The sequence below is a fragment of the Neopsephotus bourkii genome, unplaced genomic scaffold (assembly GCF_033783945.1).
Source record: "Neopsephotus bourkii isolate Nb327-2 ecotype Australia unplaced genomic scaffold, CSIRO-AGI_Nbou_v1 NB_1637, whole genome shotgun sequence".
NCBI lineage: Eukaryota > Metazoa > Chordata > Aves > Psittaciformes > Psittacidae > Neopsephotus > Neopsephotus bourkii.
In genome coordinates this window covers 11,593,687-11,611,011 of record NW_026902112.1, presented here as the reverse complement: position 1 = coordinate 11,611,011, position 17,325 = coordinate 11,593,687, and the positions used below count along the sequence as shown (strand labels likewise).

The following is a 17,325-nucleotide window of genomic DNA, read 5'->3' as shown; positions in this document are numbered from 1 at the left end:
TTCAAAGCCAGAAGTTTCGTGAAAAGACCCAGCACAGAACAAAAAAACCCCAGGAATCTAATTTTGTTCAGTTTTTCTTCAACTCTACATTGGACTTTTCTCCACCCCTTCCCAACTGTTCTTCTCCTGTCCCCCACGACATTAAAATGGGCTGGCAAGGGTGGCTGCCATGGGGGAGGTGGACATGGAGGGGATGTCTTGGCTCTAGGAGTGACAGCAGAAACCCTCTAGCAGGGAATAGGAATAACTAGTAACACGTATAGAGAACAGTGACTTGCTCGCTGTCAGTGCTGTCCACCTCCTCAGCTCGGGGGTGCCCACCAGCTCCAGGCTGAGCACACCCACTTGAGAGAGGGAGCCAGCCTGAACAGCAGCAAGGGAAAGGTTCATCTGCAGGGGAAAGCAATCTGTCCCTGTGGGAGGTGAGAGGAGAATGGGGGATCTTGTGAAGTACCAGGGCTGCATTTTGAGAGGGACTTTCTGGACTGAACATGATCCTGGAGTACGCAGGACAGGAGGAGGACGAGGACAAGGGGAGGTTGAAGTGGTATGCTAGCATCCTTACCGGTGTGGCACAGAGGGGAACAGATAGTCCTGAAAGCTAAGCTTATTTAGACTAATGATTCTATTGCATATTCCTCAGGAAATCTCCCTACTACCTTTGCAACCAGTGCTTGACTTGGCTATAGTGAGGCTGTCATTTAACCATTTATCTAGACAGCTGCCAGCCCTGGAATGGGACAGATCTCCCAGCACTGCTGGAGGATTAATGCTGCACATGGCTATAGGCATATTTGCAAGTGTTGAGATGTTTGTGGTGTTTTGCCTCCTTCTCCTGACATCACAGAGTCAGGGAATATCAGGTTAGAAGGGACCTCAAGGATCATGTGGTCCCACCTTTCCTTTCAAAGCAAACCTAAACTAGATGGTCCAGCACCCTGTCCAGACAAACCTTAAAGGTGTCCAGTGCCGGGGAATCATTCACTTCCCTGGGGAGATTATTCCAGAGGCTGATTGTTATCACTGGGAAAATATTTTCCTCTTGTGTCCAGTCGGAATCTCCTCAGGAGTGACTTGCGCCCATCAGTCCTCGTCTTTTCCACATGACTCCCTGTAAAAAAGGAGTCTCTATCTTCTTTGTAGCCACCCTTTAAATACTGGAATATGCTGATAAAGTTTCCCCTTCTTTTCTCTAGGCTGAACAAATCCATTTCTCTCAGCCTTTCCTCACACTGTTTCCCACTCCTTGGATCATTTTTGTGGCCCTTCTCTGCACTCTCTCCAGCCCGTCCACATCTTTTTTGTATAGCTGAACACAGCGTTCCAGATGTGGCCTGATGAGCACTGGGTACAGTGGGACAATGATTTCTTTCTCTCTGCTAGTGATGCCCTTATTGAGAAACCTCCTCTCTTACTTTTTTGCCTTATTTATTTTCAGTCTCCTCCAAGAGGACACTTTTGACCCAACTGGGTGAAGTCATGGTTCACTTCCCACACCACCACTCATGGCCAAGGGTCTCACAGGGATGCTGGTACCAGATTCCCACATGTGTCACTTGAATTCCTCATCAGCACAAGCTGATCAGTCACATTTCTAGGGGAATGGTCTCTTGATGTCAGGTCCTGCCCCATTAGAAGCACATCTTTGAGAAGGTCCTAGCATGCAGCTCCAGCTGCCTTGCTGTGCTGTGTCACTGTTTCCCCCCTCATGCACCAATGCAGGAACCTTTACAGGGCTGGCAGGAAAAGGGTTTTCTGTATTGTCACTTCTCAGCCAGCCACAACTGAGATGGTTTGAGAAAGGAGAAGCTCTCCCATCTTTGTGGGTGACCACAATGAACTTGGTGAGGACTTGGTCCTGTGCTAGAAACAAACATGCTCTTTATCCTGTTTAAGATTCAATAGCTGGTGATGGCCAGGATTGAGAGAACTGGAAGCCTCGTTTTAGAAGCCTGTTCCCAGAGTGCTTTCAATTCCAGAGAGCTCTCAATGTCAGGGTTTATATTTTCCAGATACCAAGACCCTTCCCAAAAGATTGTGTGTGTATATATATATATATATACACACACACAGATACAGATATGCAAAGCTTACAAACCAAGCACTGACACAAGCTGAGTTGCAAGAGCCGCTTGCCTATGAATTGAGGTCTGTAACAAACCCAAGGCAATGTGTGTTACCTGAGCACATGGTGAGGCTAAGGTTGTGTGCAGGTACCTCACATCAGCTCCAGAAGTATTAGGCAGCTGAGAGGTACTAATCTATTTAGTGAGGAAAGCAACCAAACCCTCAGCTAACAAGTCTTTCCTTAGGAAAGCACTGGAATTGCAAAGGAGCTGGTTTTTATCCCTTCTGACTATGCTGAAAGGCTGGGGGGGGAAAAGGAGCTCTTAACTTAGAAACTTCAGTTAAATGTTTAAAGCTAGAAGTGATGATTTAAGACCTTAAGGACTAAAAATTCTTGGGCTAAAAAAAGAAACGCATCCTCATTGACTTTGCAGATCTTGTGGTCATGATTTTCTTTGCATATGTTATTATTATTTTCATTATTATTATTACTATTATTATTACCATCATCATTATCTGCAACTCTAAGGAGCTTGCTCCATGGCCAACCTGTAACCAACGTAGAGTCTGAACTGTGCTTTTCCAAGCCTTCAGGTTGACACCATACCTGCAAAATGCACTTCCCTTAAGGAATAGGCAACCCAGAACATCTGTGGCCACCCAGCAAGATCTTTAATGGGCTGGCTTTAAAACCAGCAGGAAACTGTGCTGCGTCTCACTCAGTCCTGAGTAAAGAATAGCTGCCGCCGTTTTCTATGATAACTTTATGGTTTTCAAAAGCCCGTTTCATTTCTCCTCCTCCTCCATAAACTTCTCCATCTCTTCTTCTCTCTCTTTTCCTCCTGCGGAGGTGCCAAAGCCTCCTTCATCAATTTGTGAGAACTTCTGCTTGAAAACTAGAGCAGAGAATCACCCACGTAACCAGGCTGGCAGGAAAATATCGGAGGCAGAGACACTGACTCAAAATGACACGAGGAGTTTCCCCATGTCAGGGTGAGAGGAATGGGAGCCTGGAATCAACTCCACCAAAGTTCCTGGGGAATGAGAGACTTGTCCATCGTCTTCTGACCATGGCTGGGTCATGGACTTCTGACCATGACAGGTCTCTTCTGTTTGCTGCTTGACTGAGACTTGCGGCGTTCCCAGATTTGGGGGTTTTATCCATGAGAAAACACAATGTGCCAATCCGCCTTCTAGATATTTCCAAGTGCTTGTAATGAAGGGTTATGAGACATAGTGGAATTTCTGCAGACTAAAGCAAAAGAGAAGTTTCCAACTCGTATAGCACAAGTCAAGTAGCTTAAAAAGATGATCTAAATGTAGTTTAAAGCCTTACATACTATCCAGTTGTTAATATACTCCTGTACTTGATTCTTGTTCTTTTTTACATTACCTCCTGTCCTAAAATGGCAGAGCTTTGCTGAGGATGTTTAATGTGCTGCAGATGCTTGTTGGGAACCAAACTACATCCTCTTCCTCATGGACTAACAAACTCTCCTCAATCTGCCACATCCTAGGTGCTCCCAATGGCTAACAGAAGAGTATTCCCTCTTGCCTCAAACTCAGTCCCACTTTGGGCATAGCCATGAATATCTCCCTATATCATAAGTGACAGCAGAGCTCCACAACCCTCTTTCTCTGGGCTTTTCTTCTCAACACATTTAAATAGCCTACTTCCACTTGTACCAAGCAATGCTTCCTGTTCTCTCTTTTTCCTCCACTAGCACCCGGCAGTCACAGGTAAAATCAGGTTTTGCTGTTCACACTGATAATAAAAGACAGCCCGTTGCCCCAAAGTCAACAGCCCAAATAGTTAACAGCCCGAAGAACTATTTAAATTGCAATTAATTAATCAGTCATAGGTACTAAAGTCAAGACCCTTCAAAGTTTTGATTGTCTATTTACTTCAGTACCTCTGAGGAACTGAGCTGATCCAGAACATATTTTGTTACTCTCTAGTTTAAGCATTCAGAGCAGGTCCTGAGTGGTTGCTGCATTGGAACAAAGAATTTTTGTCTTTTTCTTATTTATTTTGAGCATGGCATATGACCAAGCCCCAAGAAATCCTAACTCATCATTTTCCATGGGCTCGTTGGGTGACCTGAATGGAAGAATTGCTCCCATCTTTATATCTGCCTTCGAAAGACCAGCACTGTGTAAGTCATGTGCAACATCACATTCACCATGTGAATTAGGACCCTGTGCCTTTCAAAACCCAAGCAGCTCCCACTACAAAAGGCAGGCAGGGATGCATCTGTAGCTCTAAGCTCAGTGTTTGGAAAAGCTGAGCTGTTAGGAACAGATGGAATCCACTACGGATGGTGATGGTTTAGCTCCAAGGTTGTAGACTGCTGCCTGAGGCTCTGCATGGCAGAACTTCAGCTGCTCAGCAATGAAGACCTTGGTTACCTTCAGGCTCCTTCTAAAGCCAATGGGAACAGTTGGTCCCTTAAAGCATGATTCAGACTTCAGCTGCCAAGATGTCAGAGGCAGCTCAGATGGGATGAGAAAGGGCAGGGATGAACATGCGCAGACCTAACTTGCTGTCAGAGGGGCTGCATGGCAGCTGACCCACTGACTGCATAGTGCACCTCTTAATGCAAGGATGGGTTATCTTTATCACAGTCTGGACTCTACGCAAAGGCACAAAAACATGTGTTACCTTTGCAACCTCACACAAGCTGTCTGTTCCTGGCACAGTGCTGCTACACCTCTAAGAGCTCTGCACTGCCTCACGAACCAAGCCTTAACATCTTTATGCCTCAGTAGTAATCACAGGATTATTGCTCCCATGGCATGCAAATAATACTCCTTTCTTTTCCTCATCTTGTAGCTGCCACGTAATTTAGCAAACTAATCTTTAGGGCTGGCAATGTCTTTTATTGTCTGTGTGTGTTGGCTGCCTCTGTCTCTGTCATGGCTAGCTCTTTCTGTCAGATCTCAAAAGCACTTTCCAAAGGACTTTGGAGTATTTTGTCCAATTTTTTAGTGGGGGAAACTGAGGCATGAATAAAAGAATTGCTTTGTCCTCAAGCTAGCAAGAGCAGAGGGACAGAGACATGGAGTCCAATTAGCCTATATATTACAGTAGGTTTGAACAACATGGTCTAGTGGACGGTGTCCTTGACTGTGGCAGGGAGGTTGGAACTAGATGATCTTTAAGGCCCCTTCCAAATCGAGCAATTCTATGACTCTGTGAGTCTATGAAAAAGAAAGCAACAGCAGAAGCATTCCACAGAAGTGCAAACTATAAGAAAAAACAACCAGTAAAATAGAGAAGGTGATGCTGGGAATATACATGCCTCAGTCCATCACCTTTTCATCAGGGCAGAGGTATAGCCCCTGCAGCAGTGATTCACAGTGACTGCAAATCAGAGGTCCAGGGTCTTCTGTCTGAATTCATAAACCAACTGAGCAAGCACTGTGTGACAGTAACTGCATTCGGTAGCTTCAGTGGGAACATCCCCAGGTATAGTAACAAACCCAGTGATGTTCCTACAGTGACAACGATGACAGTGCAAGGATTTTTTCCTCTTCACCCTGGTTTGGTTGGTCTGGTTTCATTTTGTTTTGGGGGTTTTGTTCATTTTATTCTGGAGGGAAAGGTTTAAAGCTCCTGATGAGGATTTCCTTTATGCTTAGCTGGCTGATCTTTCTGTGCAGGCTCCTGCACCTCAGCAGCAGAGAGATCCAGCTCTGGTGCTGTACGGTCAAGGTGAATGCATGCGGACCCATCCCTGCCAGCCCTCTTGGTGGGAAAGGTGGAGAGAGGTATCCCGAGGATGGGGGAGAAGGACAGCAGCATCAAATCAGGAGTGGAGGCATTAAGCGAAAGAGGCAGAAATCGCTAGGAACAGCAGAGCTGAAGAGCACTGGGAGAGCTGTGAGTACGTGTGGGGGAGAGCTGCGGGCTGGAGCAGCGCTGTGCAGGGGCTCAGGGCACGATGGTTACCAGGGTCTGACATGCGCTGATGGATCAATGTGGGGCCCCCGGTGTCAAAGGGGACATGAACGGTGGCGAGAGGAGGGATCTGTGTGTGTGTGTGGGCTGGGTGAAGGGGCTGGGAGGGCAGCTGCCCCCGCTGCCTGCCACCCACTGCTGTTATTCATCCTGCACCTTCCCTCCACGCCTCCCCAGTGAGCAAGCGCCAACGAGCATGGAACCGCTTTAACCCTTCTCTTAGCTGAGCACAGGGAAACTTGGCAAGTTTTGGCGCTGAGGCTTGAGCCAAAGCAGTCTCAGCCAGGAGGGGATGAGGTCATAGGGAGAAGGAGCAGGGAAAGAAGCTGCTGTCATTGCTTTTGGCAGCGCTGCATTATGGTCTCGGGGGGTTTCTTTACATCCTGCAGTGTGACGTGATTACTAACATCAGTGAGAGCCTTTCCTTTGCCTTCCTATAGCTGTAGATTAGGCTTTAAAGCAACCTGATTGCAGCTACCCCCTTGTGCTGGACTGCAGCTGGGTTAGGGGTGAGCTGCCACTGGCATCTCCATGAGACTGAGCATCCTCCAATACTGTCCATGAACAGGTACCCAGTGAGGAATAAGAACAGGGAAAACACATGGATTCCCCCTACAGATCTCTTCTACCCTTAAATATCTTTCTCACCATTTGACAGTTTTCAGCTCAGGGGATTTCCTCACCTGATTGGTTTATTTGCTCAGCAACCCATAATAAAACTACTCCAAATGCTTATCGTCGTATCAAGCATTTCTAGAATGCCTGAGGTAATGATGCTGGTCACCAAGGAGAGGTAATGGGAAACACCAGGTCCTCTGCAGGGACTGTTGTAGCAAACACAACTGGTCTGTCCTGCTAAATGGGACTAAGGCACGATCTAAAAACCTCTTCCCCTCTCTTCCTTAACAGAAATAGATCACTGTGTCCAAAACACCTCCTGAGAATGATTTCTGCTCCCTGCTATTTCCTGAACTGCGCCCGGGAGGACACAAGTTGGCCCTTTTAAATGCTATGGGGGGGCACTGAGTAATGCTCAAGCTCAGGCACTGGCATTATTTAGATTTCCAGCACACTTGTTAAACCATGAGCTCAGCATCAGGTCAGAATCTTGTCAGGACTGCTTGAACTCTGTGCCATCCTACTGCTCCCTGACTCATGACTAATGAGCCTGGAATCTGATTTTCTTCTGCCCTTGGTGCCCAAGGCTGCATTTCTCCACCGTGGTAGATGAGGTCAGAGCAGTTCAGCACAGGCACAGTGTGTAAGCAGTTCTTAAACCTGAGGGCAATACCTGGTATGTGCATATACACAATGAACTGAGGTCTGTTTTCATAACAAAATGAAGCCCAAGACATACATCAAATTTGATATAATTTAATTCTGCTTATGGACCATGCAGGGGGTTCTGACTTACTCTTATCCAGTCTGGGGGCAAGGAAGCTCATGCCTAATTTAGATGCAGGCATAGACAGTAGGAGTAAAGAGATGTTTTCTACTTGGTGCACGCCTGAGGTAGAGGATCCTACCTGAGTGCATCATCAGATCTGCAAAGGGCTCTACTGAAGAAGGTAGATTTAGGTTGGATATAAGGAAGAAGCTCTTCCCCGTGAAGGTGCCCAGAGAAGCTGTGGCTGCCCCATCCCTGGCAGCGTTTAAGGCCAAGCTGAACACAGGGGCTTGGAGCAAGCTGCTCTAGTGGAAGGTGTCCCTGCACATGGCAGGGGGATGAAACTGGGTGAGCTTTAAGGTCCCTTCCAACACAAACCATTCTATGATTCAATGCGTGAGCAACCGTTATACTTACTGTTGTCCTGACTAAGCAGGAGGACTATGCATGTTCTGTTCCTACGTGTTACTTGGTGGTGGCTGATAAAAGCATTTGACCAGAGGGACCCATGGTATCTCCTCAAGGCTTAAGCACGTCAAGATGTCTTAGAGTTGCACACAAGTCATTATTCATATCCTGATCAGGGAAGTCATCTCCCTGCGGGGAGATACAGGGAAGTGCTGCATAATCTGATAAGGTTATGTCCAGAGTTTAAAGAGCATCACCAGAATAAAAAGGAAAAAGAATATGTCTCTGCCCTGTTGTGAAGAAGAGATGGGATGATTACTGGGGTTGAACTTTGAAAAATCGATAGTCAAAGCTTCTCTACTTCTCACTTCTTTCTTTAGACAACCAGTAATTCAGGTCTTGTCTCTGCTGTTTGTCTGAAGGGCTCCACAGAGCAGGAATTAATCAGAAAAGGAAGGGGAACCAAACACAAAACAGAGTTACTCAGTTGCACAACTCTTTGGCATGCCCACACATTGAATGTTATCATTTTATAAAGGTCAATGTAAGAGTTGAAAAGTTTCAGAAAAGGGTAGAAAACTTTATTAGAGATGTGGAGATGTTCCCTGTGAACAATAGCTGCACACGCTAGAACTTTTCTGCCTAGAAAAAGAGATTTTAGGGAGAGGATTTGCTTCAAGGTCATTTGTGATTCAGACTAAATTTAATATATTTTTTTTTAATAGGGTATTTTTCATTTTCCCAAATCACAGTTTTGACTTCCTGCATGGCTCCATGCACCAGTGAGTCAACATTAGTACCTCTTTATGGAGCAGGCCATGACACAGAACTAAGAAGAGGCAGTTAAAGGTTGAGGGAACAAAAAACCCTAACCCCTTGTATCACTGTTCTTGCTGAAGACTTTGTATTGTAAAACTGTGTCCCAGTTTCAAAGGGAACAGTTGAAGTCGGCAGGGACCTCTGGTTGTCGTCTTGTCCAACTCCGTGATAAAGAAAGGCCACCAACTACCAGTTGCCTAAGACTGTGTTCAGGCAGCTTTTGAGCATCCACAAGGATGATGGCTCCTTGCCTCTGAGCAACCTGTGCCAGTGCTCAGTCATTCACGCAGTCAAAAGTATTTCCTGGTGGTCAGAAGGATTTTGTGCCCATTGTCTCTTACCCTGCCACGGAGGACCACTGAAAAGAGCCTGGCTCTGCCCTCTTTGCACCCTCCTTTCAGGTATTCATACATATTGATATGATACCCCCTCATACTTCTCCAGGATGAACAGCTCTCTCAGTCTTTCCTGGAGATGCTCCAGTCCCTTCATCATCTTCCTGCCCCCCCTCCTGTATACCCATGTCCCTCTTATACAATAGTAAGCACAAAAGCCTTCAGGAAAACACTGCTGAAGCCCGGGATTGAACCAGGGACCTTTAGATCTTCAGTCTAACGCTCTCCCAGCTGAGCTACTTCAGCCCTGCTGGGGCACTGATTTTCACAATACCTGTTGCATTATAGAGATCCTTCAGACTTTTACTCTTCAAACTGGCTCAGCGGACACTTGGCTTTTGTCCTGTCAGTGGGGACCATTGAAAAGAGCCTGACTCCACCTTCTTTACACTCTCTCTTCAGATACTTATATACGTTGATAAGACCACAACGAGTCTTCTCCTCTCCAGGCATTCCAAGGGACTGTGTGTGGCTGAACTACAAAGGATTTCAGAAGAGAGAAGTGCAGAAACTGAGTGTCCATTGTTGCACACAGGTTGCCCTAAAACCTGTCTTCTTCCCTAGATTGAGAAGTCTTTAATCTACAGTTTGCTAGCAGCTGGGGGGATACAACTGAGATATTATTCTCTGATTTTCTTCTTGACATTGTAGTTCTTTCCCCTGATTCACTGCTGCCTCAGTTTCCCTTCTCAGTCTGCTGTGCAGAAGCAACATCCTCACAAATAATGCAGCCATAGACTAGTGACAATCAGGGTAGGAAAACCCTTAGCCTCTGGGATTTGGGTGGAGTTTGACCTGTCTATTGTCCTGCAGGCAATTGAACCATGTCTTTTGTCTCAATCACATCACAAGGACTCCATTCAGGCTGCTGAAATACATACATTCAGTACTGTTTGTGATGTTTTAGGATATCCCAGCTATTCCACAGTTGCTACTCCAAAGGACTGTAGCCTTTCTTCATGGCCCATATCACATCTTTCAGCCCTGTAATGACAGTTTTAATGCCCTTGAGCTTCTTAACAGTCAGCAGGTACCTAAGAAAATAAAATGTGCCCTCCTAGGTCAAACCAGTGGTCCATCTAGTCCAGTTTTTTGTCTCTGAAAATGGCTCAGGAAGATGCTCCATAGAAGATCATATGAGTGTGGCTGCAGACCATTCCCCTTGTGTAACATTCAAGAAGTTGGAAGGAACATCTCCATCTGGTTGTTCAGTATCTGTCAGTGGATGTATCACCGATGCTTAAGCTGATGTTTAAACGCATGGCCCAAACATTAATTGTCAGAGACCAATAAGGTCAGCAATTGGATAGCAATGGCTGTGGTAGATAAACACACATAATAGGGATAATTCTTAGAGCCACATTTTCACTAGAATCACCCCTCCAAGCAGGTTTTCTCAGATGCTGGACTAAGGTGTCACTCCATAAAGCCTGTATCATCTATGCCCCGTTGGCTCTAAGTGAGTTGGCAACAAGAAGCCATCTGCAGGCTCTTCATAGGAAAGGGAGACTTGCCAAATCAACTTATCTGGAAGCCTGGCTCAGCACTGACATAGCTCTGCCCTTCCAGCTGTCCCATTTTTGCTTCACCAGCTTTCTCCTTGTCAAGGAAAGAGACTGCAGAAACCAAAGCAGTTCTGTTTCTCACCAGCTTTCCTCAGACAGGAAGAAACGATTCCAAATGGGAACTGTGGGATTTGACAGCCCACTCTGCCTTGCTGGAAATACTCTAGCTTCAGCTGGGTACAAAATTTCTACTAAAAGATGTTCTACACTACTTTGCAAATGCTAGCAGCACTGGTGGAAATGATGAAGTGAAAGATCCGATAAAGCACATGACTTGGAGGAAGTGCTACATTGCAGTTAAATTAGAAATCTCAGAAGCTGACTTTCTGGGAAGTTGACTTATTCAGATGGTGAAAACATCACAACTGAAAGCCTCTGAGCAAAGTTGTCAGAAGGAAGACTTTTGTTGCCAGTTTGACGTGTCATTTGGAAGAAGCTGGAAGCTTAAACTTCCTGTCATTAAAGGCAAGTAAGTTAAACCTGCATTCTGGCTTGATTCAGATCTAAGGGCTGGCATTCCATAGATACCTGTGCTATGGTGAGTGAACGAAGTGGATGGAGTGAAGCTGGGGTGACTGCTCTGGTTGCCTCTTAGTCAGGTCAAAATTGCAGCTTTTAGAAGATGCTGCTGTTTTCAAGTCATCAAGTCCAGGTTGGAAGGGGCCTGGAGCAATCAGGTCTAATGGGAAGTGTTCCTGCCCATGGCAGGGGGTTGGAACTGGATGGGCTTTAAGGTCCCTTCCAACCCAAACCATTCTATGACTCTATGAAAAATACTCTGTTGCCATGACACTTATTTCTTCTCATGGTTTCCTCAGGCCACTTGTGTGTCCTTTGCATCAGGGGGTCTGTAGAGTGTGGACTGTCTATATTCAAAGTTCTCTTTTGTCCTCTCTCATCTGCTCTCATTCCCCCTGCAAAAACTCCTGTTTCAATTTCATCTTGAATCGTGTCTGGTTTGGTCTGGTGTCCTCAACCCAGGAAGGATGTGAAACCTAACTAGTGGGAAGGTGTAATAGTCACTTCTGCATGGAAAATCGCTGTATTCAGTTGGGGGAGGAAAAAAAAAGGCTAAAAGGAAGGATATTATAGGATCTAAAGAGAAGTTATTAGGGGCTGACTTTTTATTGACTTTTCTGGTGAAGGAGCTAAGGGTTAGCAGTTGAAATGAGCAAATGCCAAGCTCGGAACAAAGTAAAAGTAGGAGTTTCTTCACACAACATCTGGTTAGCTGTTCAGCTCCCTGCCACAGAGTATTATAGAGCCCCAAAATATACAAGCATTCAAAATGTGACTGAGCAGCTTTATGGAATAAAAACATCCATAAAGGGGTGCAGATATGAAACTAGATACTTTTTGCTGTTATTATACTCTTATAGGTATTAGCTCATGGAAAATGTTGCAGAGTGGGCTCTGAGCTAGCTGTCCTTCTGTACATCTTTCTGGCACCTCCTTATATTCATGCCCTGGCTTGAGACATCGTGATAAGTGTCAGCCTGTTAAACCATATTGGCACAATGTGCTGGAGGTGTTAATTCATGCCATTAGCCAATTGTTTGATCTACCACTCCCACACATGTGTTTGAGGCTTCAGCTATGTCAAACTTATAGCAGGAGATCCCTCTGTCCCCACTGTCCCTCCTCCCATTCTTCCAGTTTTCCTATCACACAGGGCTGATCTGCCTGTGCTTGAGTATTCATCTGGCATCAGCCAGATGCAGCTTCCGATCGTTATTGCATTACATCCATGCAGAAACCTATCACTGAATGCTTATCCCAACAGCTGACATGCCTGGCCATGTCAGGAGGCATGAAGCTGTCCTTTATGGGCCAACGTGGGTTCATCACCCCTTGCTGAGTGCCTTTATGGGCCAACGTGGGTTCATCACCCCTTGCTGAGTGCCCTCTTCTTTTAAATGGGGGTCAATGCATCAACCAGATGGAGGTGCAGAGAGGTGACCTTTGCTACCCCACTGAGCACATCAGATTTATCACAAATCTTAGCTTTCATTGCAAAATTCCTGGCACAAACCATGCCACTGATGGGATTTTGCCCTGTTTCTCCACTCTTCATCCAGGTATCTGCACCAGGGGAGTGACAGAAAACTGCAGGGTTGAGATGCTCTTGCTTTTCACCTACTGACTTGGCTCTGATGTGTCAAATAAAGCACATGTTCTTCCTTTAGGTTTCTTGATGTTTTTCTGTCTCATTACACTGAGTGGGCTTCTGGTTTACTTGAAAAACAGTTTTAGTGATTATCTCTATTTTGCTGTCGCTATTTTCTCTTCTTTCTCCAGACTTTTCTGAAAATGATCTAATTAAGAACATGGAACTCCTGTTTCTGAGAAAAAAAAAAATAAGGGTCTTTGAGGTTTGCAAAGGTCTCCCAGCAGGAAAGTTGACTTGTCTCCATTTTCCCTGCAGTTCAACAGACCCCCAAGTGAGCCCATTAGCAAAAATGGGCCACAGAATATGCAACAGCAGCAGCACTAGCTCTGCAATGTAAGGCTCCAGTAGGCAACAAACTATGTTTGCAAACCTCATCTTTGATGGTAGTTTCATATGTTAGGGAAAGGGTGAAATAATGGCATGAAGGGGACTGTGGGTCTTCACTATCTACTGCAATAGCTCTGAGGGGATGTACTAAAGGGGGTGGAATATGTGGCCTGAGATAACTCAATTGTTATGCTGGAGACATAAATGCATCTTTGAAAAACAGAGTTAATGAAGCCTGGCTGCCAGACTATGCTTGCTACACAGCCCTTTCCTGCTCCCTCCGTAAGTGTGATGTGTAAAAGGTGCTGATATTGCAAGCCCATCCTTCAGTGGGGGGGTCTCACTAAGGGGTTCTTTAAAACTTTCCTTTAAGGTTTGGCTCTTAAGAATCCAAGCTATGAATAACAGCACTGCTGCACCTATAAGCACTGGGATTAAAGCATGTACCTTGGATAGAGGGATGCAGTTTGTGGTCCTGCTGCTTGCCTAGGAGAAATGATCTGCATCTGAGTAATATCTGCAATGTCTGCTCTATAGCAAAATGCCCCCATACTCACTGACAGGGAGACACAGAGAGAAGAACAAAGCCCTACCTGGCATTTAAGTTCACCCCGAGTCTGAATCACTCTTTTTCTGAGAAAACTCTGTTTCAGTGTTTGCTTTAGTGACTCTGTTACATAAAGAGAGAAACCTGATTGATCTTGGATGTGTTTCACTCAGACTGATGGGGCAATTTGGAAAAGCAGAGGTCTGTGTTCATCCAATTCTTGTTTTCAGATAAAGGAAGGTATTTGAGACAGAACTTTCTAAGCTTTAAGAGGGTATCCCAGCTACAGTGCAGATAAGAGGGGGCAATAACCATCTCCTTGGTTGTGCCCTGCATGGACCCAGGCTGACCAGACAGCAGGAGAACAGCTAGTCTGAGAGTTTTGTCTTGGAGCTAAGCACTGAGAGACACAATTTTGTGCCATTTACTGAATATTGCAGTGCTGCAGTTATGCTCAGCACACAAGTCTTGTTGCTTTTCCCAGGCTTAATAACATTTGGAGCTCCTGCTCTGCCTCCACAAACTCACAGTGCACTGTACCTTCTTTCGAGACGGTTCGCCCACTGCCATTCCAACCCATCTGAACTTCAGAAGGATAAACCAAATGCATTCAGGAATCACTTCTTTAATAACTTTCAATAGACCAGAGCAACCACATGGTTACTAGGAAGACAGAAAACAGTGCCATTTGTACAGTGTTATTTGTAAAAATAACAGGTGTATTAAAGTGTGTAGGGGTATGAAGGGATGTATGCAAGACAGTGATGTACAAACCAGGTGGCACACTACCTCATTAGCAATCTACTTGTTCTTGCCAAACAGGCTTTGGTGAAATTCCCTGAGAGGTTTCCCAGAAACTCATAAAATTAGTAGTAAACAACCCCTGTTAGGGGTTTTCTGACTCTGTCTCACATCGCAGCATCCTTCTGAAGTTTTCCTCTGCTTAGCAAAGCATCCAGAAGTTACTGGGAGAAAGAACAGGGAACAAAAGAGGGGGAATAAGGCAGAATCCACGGTTTTCTTATGAAAATCATAAGAATTGCTTGGACAGTGATGGTATCTTGCTGTATAAATGGGTTTGTTACTTAACTCTGGTGATTCATGCTGACAGGCACAGGGATGAGGCAGCTGCCAAATTTGATGCTGGGAAGGAATTTTCTTTCCCAGAACAGATTGGTAGGGGATTTGCAAAGCTGGAGAGGTCAAGGAAGTGAGCCAGATATTGTTATGATGAACATGGGAACACACAGGGGGAATGTCCCAGAGCACAGCAGCACTATCATGTTCCTACATCATGGTACCACGTGTACCCTGAGAATCAGTGCACAGCCCTTTAGGCCTCTCCCCTCCACACACCTCCAGTAGACCTGTAATCCCTGATGGGATGATTTTGGTGGACTAAGTAAGTGTACTGTCCTGTTTTCTATAGATGAATACTGGAGCAATGAGTCTTTTCATACTTTTCACATCATCTATTTCATCCATGTTTCTAAATAAAGCCTAATCTGAAGCTCCATGAGTCCTAGCTGTTGGGTGCTTGGGGTAGGATTGCTTTATTTTCTTGTTTTTAAAGAGTGTCTAAAGAACATGTTCCAGCTGCCTGGACGGAAAGAGCCAGAAAGCAAAAAGAGAACAAAGGAAAACAGTGGAGATATTTAATTGAGATAATTTTAGCTGTTCCAAATGCCACAGGCAATCTGCACAAATATTTGGAGCGAGGAGATGAGGAAAGAAAAAGTAAAAAGTTCTGTTTTGGTCGGTCAGTCCCCAAATGAAGAAGAAAATGTCTTTTTAGAGACCAAGCAGGAACCTACCTGGCAGCTCTTGGGTAATTGCCTTTCATAGAATCATGGAATCATAGAATGGCTTGGGTTGGAAAGGACCTTAAGAACATCCAGTTCCAACCCCCTGCCATGACACTAGACTATGCCACCCAAGGCCCTGTCCAACCTGGCCTCAAACCTGGCTTTTGAGCCTCTGTGGTTTCCTCTGCACTCTATCAAACTACGACTCAAGCTCATCCAGACCTGACAGGACTGGATGGGGAAACCTTCTGTTTATGGGGCTGAGGAAAGAAATAAGGCACTTTCAGTGTGGGTGAACAGGGATGGCCTGTTCCGTATGGTGTGATTCCAAACTCGTGGTCTGAAGCCTTGTGTCTTAGCTGAACACCTGATGAGACCTTTCTGAGTAAGGACAAGATATGGAGGGTTGGAACTGGATGATCTTAAGGTCCTTTCCAACCCTAACTATTCTATGATTCTATGGTTGCTCCTAATGGGATCCCTATTCTTTGTATGTGACTTAATATGCACAGAGGGAGATGGTGTTAGCTATCCTGTGAGATATGGGATGCATGGGGCATGTATTCCAAGATTTAAGACTGGCAAATCTCTACCTTGGTCTGGTCTGGTGGATGTTTGATCAGTTATCCAACGTTATCAGAAAATGGCTAATTTGCTATGTGTAGGTCAGAGCTCTTCAGTTGTAAAGAAATGACAGTTCATGTCCTAATTAAAAGAGAGGTGTTTTGAACATGGTTTTAGCAACTTCCAGGAAAATCACCTACCCCACGACTATTCTATACAATGCCAGCCCCCTTGTTAGTAATGCAAGTGAGAAATATGATTTTAAGGCTCACACACACCCCAAAATAGAGCTTTGGGTAGAGGCTGATGTTCAGTGAGGTTCCTGCACAACTACTGGCAGAAACACAGGGCTACCCTGATGGGACTGTGTTGCCCTCACAAGACTTGACATTAGAGACAGATGGTGCTTTTAGCATCCATCACATGCAAAACATGGGGAAGGAGCTGGAGGATTTTGGAGATCAGGCAGTGGATGTCAAGGAGGGGTCTGCATGTGTTCATTGGGGGGGGCATAAAGCTCTAAATCTTAGCGTTTCCCCCTCTTTTAGTCCCTAAGCAGCTTTTCATAGAGCCTTCCTGGCACTGAGCAAAGCAGCACTGCAGGGACCCTCCCCACCTCCATTGCAGAGGAGCAGAAACGGCTATAACCCCCCTCCCACCAACAGGCACCACACTTGGGCAGCCATCCCCACAGCATCCCTATCTCAACAATGCCCTGTGGGTACTGCCCTGGCCCACTTCCCCCCCGCGTTGCAAAGCTCACCTGGCAGCTTTTCTCCCTCCCCTGTTTGCAGGTAGGAGGGAAAAGGCAGGAGCATGCAGCAGATCCACACACTCGTTGCTCATCTTTTTCCCTGCCCCTCTCCTTGCTCCCACTCACCCCTTCTCCCCCACACACCCACCCACCCACCTCGGTGTCTCATTATAGGGATGGCTCAGCACGCCTCAGGTAGCCGCGGGGATGGATACGAACCTCTGCCAGGCTTTTCATTTAGGGAACCCGTTAACATGGAGCTGCTGCCTTTCCCTCCCCTTCCTCTCTGCAGCCAAACACGACTGCTGGAAACAGGCAGAAAATGGGGGAGTGAGGTGGGAAATGCAGGACTCTGCGTCCTCCCCCACAGTGTGGGATGGGGTTTCTTTGAGAAGGTCAATGGTGAGGCCACCATCTGTGTCAAGCAGGGAGCAGCAGCGGTAGTTGGCAGAGCAGCGCTGGCTCCGTTGGACAGATGCTCCTGCATCTCCCCCCAGATCCTGCCCTGTCGCTGTTGCAACATTCCTGCGAAGAGCCATGGAGAGCTTAAATCCTA

At 45.9% G+C, this 17,325-nt stretch overlaps 1 long non-coding RNA gene and 1 other non-coding gene across 2 annotated transcripts in view; both read right to left on the bottom strand.

The window, feature by feature from the left end:
• LOC133223494 (uncharacterized) overlaps positions 1-17,090 on the bottom strand; it is a 42,150-nt gene extending 25,060 nt beyond the window's left edge. The window contains exon 1 of the long non-coding RNA XR_009728591.1: positions 16,989-17,090. This is a non-coding gene — a long non-coding RNA (uncharacterized LOC133223494). The remainder of the gene's footprint in view (positions 1-16,988) is intronic.
• On the bottom strand, positions 9,211-9,283 carry TRNAF-GAA (transfer RNA phenylalanine (anticodon GAA)). The gene has a single exon. It is a non-coding gene; the product is annotated as a tRNA-Phe (tRNA).
• Positions 17,091-17,325: the final 235 nt, after the last annotated feature.